The sequence below is a fragment of the Eleutherodactylus coqui genome, chromosome 2 (assembly GCF_035609145.1).
Source record: "Eleutherodactylus coqui strain aEleCoq1 chromosome 2, aEleCoq1.hap1, whole genome shotgun sequence".
Lineage (NCBI taxonomy): Eukaryota > Metazoa > Chordata > Amphibia > Anura > Eleutherodactylidae > Eleutherodactylus > Eleutherodactylus coqui.
Window position 1 is genome coordinate 110,060,269 of NC_089838.1, and position 7,923 is coordinate 110,068,191.

A 7,923-nucleotide genomic window follows, 5' to 3' on the forward strand; every position below is an offset into this window, starting at 1 on the left:
AGAAAAATTGCCCGTTCGGCGTGATTATGTGAGGTTTCAGGAGGAGGAGCAGGAGGGGAGGAGGAGGAGGAATATTATACACAGATTGATCAAGCAAAAAGGTCCCCGTTTTTGATGGGGATAGAGAACGATGCATCCATCCGCGGGTGCAGCCTACGTATTGCTTAGGTATCGTTGCTGTCCGCTGGTGGAGAAGAGAAGTCTGGGGAAATCCAGGCTTTGTTCATCTTGATGAGTGTAAGCCTGTCGGCACTGTCGGTTGACAGGCGGGTATGCTTATCTGTGATGATTCCCCCAGCCGCACTAAACACCCTCTCTGACAAGACGCTAGCCGCAGGACAAGCAAGCACCTCCAGGGCATACAGCGCGAGTTCAGGCCACGTGTCCAGCTTCGACACCCAGTAGTTGTAGGGGGCAGAGGCGTCACGGAGGACGGTCGTGCGATCGGCTACGTACTCCCTCACCATCCTTTTACAGTGCTCCCGCCGACTCAGCCTTGACTAGGGAGTGGTGACACAGTCTTGCTGGGGAGCCATAAAGCTGTCCAGGGCCTTAGAGAGTGTTCCCCTGCCTGTGCTGTACATGCTGCCTGATCTCCGCGCCTCCCCTGCTACCTGGCCCTCGGAACTGCGCCTTCGGCCACTAGCGCTGTCGGATGGGAATTTTACCATCAGTTTTTCCGCCAGGGTCCTGTGGTATAGCATCACTCTCGCACCCCTTTCCTCTTCGGTTATGAGAGTGGAAAGGTTCTCCTTATGCCATGGGTCAAGCAGTGTGTACACCCAGTAATCCGTAGTGGCCAGAATGCGTGTAACGTGAGGGTTACGAGAAAGGCACCCTAACATGAAGTCAGCCATGTGTGCCAGGGTACCTGTACGCAACACATGGCTGTCCTCACTAGGAAGATCACTTTCAGGATCCTCCTCCTCCTCAGGCCATACAGGCTGAAAGGATGACAGGCAAGCAGCATGTGTACCCTCAGCAGTGGGCCAAGCTGTCTCTTCCCCCTCCTCCTCATCCTCCTCATGCTCCTCCTCCTCACCGCGCTGAGATATAGACAGGAGGGTGCTCTGACTATCCAGCGACATACTGTCTTCCCCCCGGCTCTGTTACCGAGCGCAAAGCGTCTGCCTTTATGCTTTGCAGGGAACTTCTCAAGAGGCATAGCAGAGGAATGGTGACGCTAATGATTGCAGCATCGCCGCTCACCACCTGGGTAGACTCCTCAAACTTTCCAAGGACCTGGCAGATGTCTGCCAACCAGGCCCACTCTTCTGAAAAGTATTGAGGAGGCTGACTCCCACTGCGCCGCCCATGTTGGAGTTGGTATTCCACTATAGCTCTACGCTGCTCATAGAGCCTGGCCAACATGTGGAGCGTAGAGTTCCACCGTGTGGGTACGTCGCACAGCAGTCGGTGCACTGGCAGATTAAACGGATGTTGCAGGGTGCGCAGGGTGGCAGCGTCCGTGTGGGACTTGCGGAAATGTGCGCAGAGCCGGCGCACCTTTCCGAGCAGGTCTGTCAAGCATGGGTAGCTTTTCAGAAAGCGCTGAACCACCAAATTAAAGACGTGGGCCAGGCATGGCACGTGCGTGAGGCTGCCGAGCTGCAGAGCCGCCACCAGGTTAGGCCATTGTCACACACGACCATGCCCGGTTGGAGGCTCAGCGGCGCAAGCCTCTGTCAGACCCTGCAGCAGTTCGTGGGCCGTGTGCCTCTTATCTCCTAAGCTGAGTAGTTTCAGCACGGCCTGCTGACAATTGCCCACCGCTGTGCTGCCACGCCACGCGACACCGACTGCCGGCGACGTCCTGCTGCTGCTGCTGACACATCTTGATTGTGAGACAGAGGTTGCGTTGGAGGAGGAGGAGGGTGGTTTAGTGGAGGAAGCATACACCGCCGCAGATACCAGCACCGAGCTTGGGCCCGCAATTCTGGGGGTGGGTAGGACGTGAGCGGTCCCAGGCTCTGACTCTGTCCCAGCCTCCACTAAATTCACCCAATGTGCCGTCAGGGAGATATAGTGGCCCTGCCCGCCTGTGCTTGTCCACGTGTCTGTTGTTAACTGGACCTTGGCAGTAACCGCGTTGGTGAGGGTGCGTACAATGTTGCGGGAGACGTGGTCGTGCAGGGCTGGGACAGCACATCGGGAAAAGTAGTGGCGACTGGGAACTGAGTAGTGCGGGGCCGCCGCCATCATATTTTTGAAAGACTCCGTTTCCACAACCCTATACGGCAGCATCTCCAGGCTGATAAATTTGGCAATGTGCACGTTTAACGCTTGAGCGTGCGGGTGCGTGGCGGCGTACTTTCGCTTGCGCTCAAACACTTGCGCTAGCGACGGCTGGACGGTGCACTGAGAGACATTGGTGGATGGGGCCGAGGACAGCAGAGGTGAGGGTGTGGGTGCAGGCCAGGAGACGGTAGTGCCGGTGCCCTGAGAGGGGGGTTGGATCTCAGTGGCAGGTTGGGGCACAGGGGGAGAGGCGGCGGTGCAAACCAGAGGCGGTGAACGGCCTTCGTCCCACCTTGTGGGGTGCTTGGCCATCATATGTCTGCGCATGCTGGTGGCGGTGAGGCTGGTGGTGGTGGCTCCCCGGCTGATCTTGGCGCGACAAAGGTTGCACACCACTGTTTGTCGGTCGTCTGGATTCCCAGTGAAAAACTGCCAGACCTTTGAGCACCTCTGCAGGGTGGCATGGCGCAAGGGGGCGCTTTGGGAAACAGTTGGTGGATTCTTTGGTCTGGCCCTGCCTCTACCCCTGGACACCGCACTGCCTCTTGCAACCTGCCCTGCTGCTGCCCTTGCCTCCCCCTCTGAAGACCTGTCCTCAGTAGCCGTAGCAAACCAGGTGGGGTCAGTCACCTCATCGTCCTGCTGCTCTTCCTCCGAATCCTCTGTGCGCTCCTCCCTCGGACTTACTGCCCTTACTACTACCTCACTGATAGACAACTGTGTCTCATCGTCATCGGCCTCCTCACCCACTGAAAGGTCTTAAGACAGTTGCCGGAAGTCCCCAGCCTTATCCCCCGAACCCCGGAAACTTGCCAAAGGTTGGGCATCAGTCACGATAAACTCCTCTGGTGGGAGAGGAACCATTGCTGCCCAATCTGAGCAGGGGCCCGAGCACAGTTCCTGGGAGTCTGCCCGCTCCTCAGAATGTGTCATTATAATGGAGTGAGGAGGCTGGGAGGAAGGAGGAGCAGCAGCCAGAGGATTCTCAGTTGCAGCAGTGGACGGCGCAGAACTGTGGGTGGACGATAGATTGCTGGATGCACTTTCTGCCATCCACGACAGGACCTGCTCACACTGCTCATTTTCTAATAAAGGTCTACCGCGTGGACCCATTAATTGTGCGATGAATGTGGGGATGCCAGAAACGTGCCTCTCTCCTAATCCCGCAGCAGTCGGCTGCGATACACCTGGATCAGGAGCTCGGCCTGTGCCCACACCCTGACTTGGGCCTCTGCGTCCTCGGCCGCGTCCACGTCCTCTAGGCCTACCCCTACCCCTCAGCATGCTGTATTACCAGTAATGCAGAAACAGAACGCTGTAATTAAATGTGCCGGTTATTGGCCTGTGTTTGGAGGCTGACTTCGCTTACGGAACGCCAGGAAATAATTTTGCGCAAGCCTGCTGTAACACTTAGCTGGCTGCGTATAAATGAGGAGGACTACTACACCCAGCACAGACCCAGAACACTCAGGACAGTCACAGGCAGCCCAAATAGATTTTTTTCCCCAATTGTTTTTGCAAAGGCCCACTGCCTATATTCAATCAATATATCTCTTCTCTCTCTGCGTCACCACTTCTGACCCTGGAGTATGTCAAAGAACTGCAGAGTGTGGCACTGTGGACTGCAATACAGCGGTGATTTAACAGCCCAGACAGAGCCAGGAAATAATTTTGCGCAAGCCTGCTGTAAAACTTAGCTGGCTGCGTATGAATGAGGAGGACTACTACACCCAGCACAGACCCAGAACACTGAGGACAGTCACAGCCAGCCCAAATAGATTTTTTTCCCCAATTGTTTTTGCAAAGGCCCACTGCCTATATTCAATCAATATATCTCTTCTCTCTCTGCGTCACCACTTCTGGCCCTGGAGTATGTCAAAGAACTGCAGAGTGTTGCACTGTGGACTGCAATACGGCGGTGATTTAACAGCCCAGACAGAGCCAGGAAATAATTTTGCGCACGCCTGCTATAACACTTAGCTGGCTGCGTATGAATGAGGAGGAATACTACACCCAGCACAGACCCAGAACACTGAGGACAGTCACAGGCAGCCCAAATAGATTTTTTTCCCCAATTGTTTTTGCAAAGGCCCACTGCCTATATTCAATCAATATATCTCTTCTCTCTCTGCGTCACCCATTCTGGCCCTGGAGTATGTCAAAGAACTGCAGAGTGCTGCACTGTGGACTGCAATACAGCGGTGATTTCACAGCCCAGACAGAGCCAGGAAATAATTTTGCGCAAGCCTGCTGTAACACTTAGCTGGCTGCGTATGAATGAGGAGGACTACTACACCCAGCACAGACCCAGAACACTGAGGACAGTCACAGCCAGCCCAAATAGACTTTTTTCCCCAATTGTTTTTGCAAAGACCCACTGCCTATATTCAATCAATATGTCTTCTGTCCCTGCCTCACAATATACGTGTTCTGTCCCTGCCTCACAATATATGTCTTCTGTCCCTGCCTCACCACTACTGGCCCTGCACTATATCTAATTACTGCAGGGGGCAATGCTCTGCACGGCCGATATACCAAAAAAAAATGTGCAACACTACAAAAAGCAGCCTCCACAGTACTGCACATGGTTAGATGTGGCCCTAAGAAGGACCGTTGGGGTTCTTGAAGCCTAAAATACTCCTAACGCTCTCCCTATAGCAGCTCCACCAAGACAGCACTTTCCTAAAGTATGTCAGAATAAATCTCTGCCGAGCCGCAGGAGGGGCCGATTTTTATGCTCGGGTGACACCTGATCTCGCCAGCCACTCACTGCAGGGGGGTGGTATAGGGCTTGAACGTCGCAGGGGGAAGTTGTAATGCCTTCCCTGTCTTTGTATTGGCCATAAAAGCGCGCTAACGTCTCCGAGATGAAAGTGAAAGTAACCCGAACATCGCGTGGTACTCGTTACGAATAACGAGCATCTCGAACACGCTAATACTCAAACGAGTATCAAGCTCGGACGAGTACGTTCGCTCATCTCTAATCTTTATCTAGAGATGTAATATACATCTACAGATTCAAAAGAAGTGATTGTGATCTTTTTTCATAAGAGCATGCTAAAAGGTAATTGCCTATATAAACAGAAATAGCAATAAAACAGAAATAAAGAATTAAAGAAATACTAGTACTCAGATATATCATGAAGAATGAGATTTATTGCAATCAGTATCACTCATTTATGCTCTAAAATAAAGACAATGATTTGATGATTTATCTTTCTTTATGGCTTTCAAATCCATCATCTGTGAAGAGAAAAAGTATTTATGATAATAGTTTTTGGATAAATAGCAATAAGAGTCTGATCACTAACAAACACTTTACTTTCATACTGGTCATATTAGTAGGTGGTATACAATTTTGATTCTAATTCTGATTTTCCATGGCATGTAAATCCTATCAAAACCATTGTAAATTATATATCAAAAGATGGAGAAATCATACAATTTCAAAAAACTTTTGTCTTGTGGAAACCGAGCATAGCATTGATCTAATTAATGACCAGTTGTCCTGTCATCTAAGGCTGGCTGTGCACAGTCAATATTTCATAGCATGAGCCACGGCGATAAATCGCACTCAGATCACACTTGAAACGCTTTCCATTGGATAACTATGGAAAGAGAGGCCTGATGTACATGAGCGGGAAATCCATAGTAATTTTCCGTTTGCGCCTAAAAATCGCTGCATGCTGCGATTTGCTGCAATTTTCCACGATAAACCTATTATTAAGATAGGCGCATTGCGGGGAGTTTTAGTGCCCCCCCACAGCGGAAAATTGCTTGCGATATTCCGTCGTAGCCGTGGACAGGCGGCCTAAGTTTTTTGACTGAACAAGCACAAAGGAATCAACATTATATTAGGTTTTTATTAAACACAATAACTATAAATGTAGCAGAGTTTAACTTGACTGTGATAACTTTCTGCAACAAGTTATCTTATTTTAAGCCCTTTTATTTGCTTATCATAACATAAAAAAAAAACATTGTAAACCAATTAAAAGGGTAATCCAACTGCGGCATATAAAGTTATCATATGTAGAGTAAAACTTTGCTAAATCTACATTATAGAAAGAAATATTTTGAATGTGTTAATGTTTTTGAATGTGTTAATGCAAACATATTAATATTTATAGTAAGTGGAACTCACAGTAAGATTTGTATTCTTCAGCCAAGAATTGGGAGTCCATCCAAATGTATGCCAGCCTAATGGAAATAAGATAGTAGAAAGAGTATTATCAGCAAGCACTAGAATATACACCGCTTTCTTAAGGGGGCGTAAAAGAAGCTTAGAATTATGACTGAGTGATGAAATGTAAATGTAAATTTTCTTTAAAACAACTACATGCATTTATGTCTTACCAGTGTCAGGCTCAAGCTTTTAAGTGTTTCACCCTATAACAAGATATAGATATAATGCATAAGTTTATATGAAATAAGTAATTTCCTTTAGTAAAGTACTATTTTTCCTTTTACTTTATATCTTACCAATAAACCGCATACAACATTAAACACAATGTCTGATACTCCAAGGTTTTCCTAGAATCAAATTAAAAAATAATGAGATACATAGTCCTAGAAGGAGGTATAAACAGTCTGTTAATATTAACGAAACAAGAAAATCATCTTATTTTTGTAAATGATAGCGTTGCTTATATGTGGTTTGAAGTTACACCACACAAGAAACCAAATTTTTCACTTAGGGTGAAGTCACATGAACTTATATCGGCTCGGTTTTTACGCCGAGCCGATATACGTTGTCCTCCTGTGCAGGGGGGGAGGATGGAAGAGCCAGGAGTAGGAACTCAGCTCCCGCCCCCCTCTCTGCCTCCTCTCCGCCCCTTTGCACTATTTGCAATGGGAAAAGGCGGGGCAGGGGCAGGGTTAAGTTCCGAGAATTAGCCCCACCCCCGTCCCTCCTCTTCCCATTGCAAATAGTGCAGAGGGGCAGAGAGGGGGGCGGGAGGTCAGTTCCTGCTCCTGGCTCTTCCAGCCTCCCCCCTGCACACGAGGACGACGTATATCGGCTCGGCGTGAAAACCGAGCCGATATACGTTCGTGTGGCTTCACCCTTTAATAGAAGGTAATCACTGCATAGGAGGGCTTCCTTTTTATCCAGAGCAGAATGCTACTAAAATGATACATCTCTTTCTGGAAGAAAAGTATTAACTTTATTAGGTTCATTTCATCTTCACTAATGAATGATAAATGGCCCCTATTCTTAATGATAGTGGATCAGAACATTATAAGAAGTATTGAATGTGCATAGGGCCTTATAAAACCATTAAATTAGATAAGTATAATTAATATTTATTTGACTAAATGATTTCCCATTATCTAATCACTATAGATTTATAATCCGGTTTGAAATATAAAAGGCAGTTTGAAGCAAAAGAGTGCAGTTTCATATGGAAAGCTGGCCTTCAAAATAATAATTTGCATAACAAATAATTTTCAATGTTGATATAATTTTGATGAGTAAGCTATGTGATCTGACGAGATGCTTACCACTAGCTGGAATAATTGCATACCAAGCTGTTGTGCTACTTCTCCAACATTGTCTCCAACGTTCGCCTAGCAATTACAAACAGGCACAAAAGAGTTAAACAAAATAATCAGGAAGAAGTAGTAAATCAATAAATGGTAAATAATTATCTGCAGGACGTCATGATTACCAGAAAATCTTCGGTA